Below are 3,853 nucleotides of genomic sequence, written 5' to 3'. Positions count from 1 at the left end.
CTAAAACAAATAGCCTAAAAACTAATATTTTTTATGATTATTTTTATATGTCAAAAGTTTGTATTAAAGGTCTAAAATTAGAAGAGAAAATTAGTATTTTATCACTAAAAGAAATGGTAAGAAAACCTAATTAGAAGACCTAAATTCTACTAGTTTTGTATGTGAATCAGGGGGGTGCAGATTGAAATAAGGATGGTGAGTAGCAATGGGGTGTGAAGAGTAATCTGGGCGCAGGCCCATGGTGATCTGGCCTAAGGTGATATTTTTTGTTACAAAATACCAAAAACATGGTATGGGCCACATGGGGGTGTATGCAGCGAATGGCCCAAGGAGTTTGTTGATCCAGATTATTAAATGTTCAATTGTAATATCAGCTATAATGAATCAATTAACCACATTAAAACCTTATGTTAAACCTGATTAATCCTCATTAATACGACTAATTTCAATTAATCAAAATAAAGCCTAATTTAATTAAATTAACACAGAAAAGGGACTTTAGGGCAAATGTAATGTGACGTTCCCTATTCTCAGTCCTCTCAGACTCTCTCCTTCTCATCTTCTCAAAGAACGGCGCCGATGGCTTTCCCCGCCGTGAGCCACCGTCTCCGGCCTTTCAACCAACAACACCTAAACATAAACTCAACCTGAAATTGCGTCCTGAACCTGAATCTATGGTCAATTTAACAAGAGGAGTGTGCGAATGCCAGTTATGGAGAAAGGGAGGAACGCGAACCCTAGGTGCGATATTTTCCAATTCGGCGTGAATCAAGACGAAGACGAAGCCAAGACAGTTCATCACAACAATGAGAGTGACAGGAGATGGAGATTCGTACCTGAAGCGAAGGACAAACGCGACGCGACGAGAATACCGGAGGGGAGACTCCACTTGCTCGAGCGTGCGAAATAAACGCAGAGACTGAAGAGTTCTTCGGGTAATTTGATTCAAATCCTTAACTTTATCTTGCTTCTTTTCCTTCTTCTTGATTCTTCTTTAATTTTGGTCGATTCTAAATGCCTCGCGACGTCTCTCTGAGTTTACGATTTGTCGCTTTTTGCGCGAGGTTGAAGCTGATATGAAGGTGATGTTGAAGCTGCGTGATGATGATGATGACTGAATGAAGCAGAGATGAGAGATGATGATGATGACTGAATGAAGCAGCGATGAGAGATGATGAAGACTCTGAGATGAATGAGGTGAAGGAGAAGTGATGATGAGTGAAGGTGATGAAGATTCAGAGTGGAAGAATGGTTGAAGAACGATGATGAATCATGGAGAGGATTGTGGAGTTCCGAGATGATGATTGAAGGTGAATGGTGGAGAATGGAGATGAAGATTTGAAGAATTGAAGGATGAAGATTATGAATTGTGGAAGAAATTGTGGGGAGCGAATCGGAGCGTTGAAACTGAAGTGAAGCCTGAATATAAATAGGTGAGTTCTTCTGATTTTTCCTTCTGAAATTCTGTTATAGTTTGTTAGAGTTAGTTGTGAATCGGTTATGAACAGTTATGCTGAGCTGGCAGGTTAGTTTGTTAGGATTGGACTGAATTCGGTTAGGTAGTTATGCTGAGCTGGCAGGTTAGTTTGTTTTCTGTTAGGTTAGTTAAATAGTTTGTTATGAATGGTTAGAAGTGGTAACTGTTTTGAGAGCTTGTTAGAAAGGGTAACTGAAATTGGTTAAAGAAATGTTAGTGAATGGAAAGTTCTATGCAGGAAAATTATGGTTAGAGATTCTGTTATATGCTGTTAAGGGATTTTTGGGGTTTGTTTGTGAGTTGGTTAAGTTATGAGGGTTATGTTAAGAGGATTACATTAGCGAATGGCTGGGACTGTTATAGTATGGGGATTTGGATGTAGTGCAAAGATTGTTTGGATTATGCAGGGTCTCAAGTGTTTGGGTATGGGACTGGTTGTAACAGGTTCTAGTTAAGTTCTGTTATGAACTTGTGTTGGTTTGCTCTGTTAGTAACTGTTAGTTTTTGTTTGAAATTCAGTTAGAATAGGGTATTGGTTTAATGAATTGGTTAATAGGTGTATGGAGAAGCTGTATGTGATTGTTAGTTAATAGGACTGTATTGAATATGTTTATGAATGACGATTTTTGTATGGTGTTGCAAGTTTTGGCTGCTGTTAATTATTGTTTCATGCTGTGATGATGAAAGGTGTTAGATTGTATGTAATTGGATTGGTTTAATCTTGCAGGTCCTGGCTTGGTTTTGGGGATGGAATATGGGGCATGAGCTGCGGTAGAAGTCATATTGAAGAAGAGATTGAGAGTAATGATTGTTGGTTGCTGATAAAGAAACCGAGCCACTGGAAAAAGAATGCAAGGGAACAGCGTCACCGAAATTGAATGTGCTGCTGTTGAAAAATATATATTTTTTGTAATTTTTGTAATGAATGGAATGGATGAATATTGTATGTAATGAAGTTTATTTTGTATGGGAATTATGCATGAGGCTTGAAGTATGTAAGTTTATGGTTTGAGTTATGACTATATGAAGGACAATTATGGATGATTGGAACAATGACAAGAAGTTGTTCGGGAATTCGAATGATATGTAAAACTTGGTTTTAAATAATGGATGTCATTTGATGTGTAGCTTTTGGTTAGCGGATGATGAACTTGTATGATATGAATCAACTCCACAATGAATCTTGAACCGTATCCAGACAAAACCTTGGTCGAAATTCATGCACATACTCTTTAAATTACACCCTTGCGTACACTTCAATTCGCCATAACAACTCAAACATTAATTTGCCCAATGCTTATTCTTTTTCAACTTTAATGAAGACGAAAGTAACAGTACAACCCTGGATCTCCGTCATCCTTGATCATAATATCAAATTTATTGATTTAATGATGTATGAAGTGCTAGATGACCTAAAAATGCGAATGATTATGAAGTAATAAGCCAATCAATAGAATAATTAGACGGGCAAATTTTGGGGTGCAACAACTATCAACAAGCATTTGGCATATCACATTTACTTCATATAAACAATTCATAAACAGATACATAGCACTTTAATCTCAGAGAAGCACAAAACAACTTATAACAGCTCTTAGACAAACCAACTTCATTTTAATATGCAGCGGAATCATAACATTCGGCTTTATAAACAAATCATCTTATTTAATCAGAAACAACTTCAAACATCATAGTACTTCTCATTATCCAATTTGGAACTCAACAACTAAAACATGAACAACATAGAAACAACAATATAGATAACCCCCGAGTGCTACGTATCAGAGCGACACACCAACCGGACACGATGAAGCTACAAACTTCCATAGCTATACTTGAGTACCTACCCATTTCCCATGGTAGGGGAAACATCAGCAGAAGGGGTGAGATATCAAAGATTATAAAGGAAAGTATGATAATACATATAGCAAAGGTAAAATCATACACAATTCACCACTTCTCAATATAAGCAATTTGCATCACAACAATAATGTTAACTATCAACTATAACAATGTATTCAAGTTTACAAGTATGTTATTCAAGCACCTAATAACATACACTTCATAATCAGAACGTAAATTAATACAACTATCAACAATGGCAAAACATGGTTCATGTATTCCACATATATACATATATCATTAATACATATATATTCGCATTCTCATCATATATGTTTCATTTACATATATCACATCTACACGCATCAATAATTCATATCAAATGAATTCAACTTCGCAAATTATGCATTCACACATCATAGCATTCACTTCATAAACACAATAATTCAAAATGCGACTCCATATGCGACTCAACTGTGCATATGCATGTGGTACCCATCGGAGCTTCAGCCCCCGTCACCAATTGCCCAATTC

The 3,853-nt window shown here is 36.6% G+C and overlaps 1 long non-coding RNA gene across 2 annotated transcripts; it reads left to right on the top strand.

The window, feature by feature from the left end:
- Positions 1-525: 525 nt before the first annotated feature.
- On the top strand, positions 526-2,598 carry LOC131657273 (uncharacterized). Of its 2 annotated transcripts, none has more exons than XR_009300580.1 (3): positions 526-935; positions 1,072-1,433; positions 2,205-2,598. It is a non-coding gene; the product is annotated as an uncharacterized LOC131657273 (long non-coding RNA). The 2 variants fall into 2 exon arrangements; XR_009300579.1 differs by having other exon boundaries at positions 1,065-1,433.
- Positions 2,599-3,853: the final 1,255 nt, after the last annotated feature.

This window comes from Vicia villosa, linkage group LG3 (genome assembly GCF_029867415.1).
Source record: "Vicia villosa cultivar HV-30 ecotype Madison, WI linkage group LG3, Vvil1.0, whole genome shotgun sequence".
NCBI classification, from domain to species: Eukaryota; Viridiplantae; Streptophyta; class Magnoliopsida; order Fabales; family Fabaceae; genus Vicia; species Vicia villosa.
Note: the sequence above shows the minus strand (reverse complement) of the source record. Positions and strands in the feature narration are given on the sequence as shown.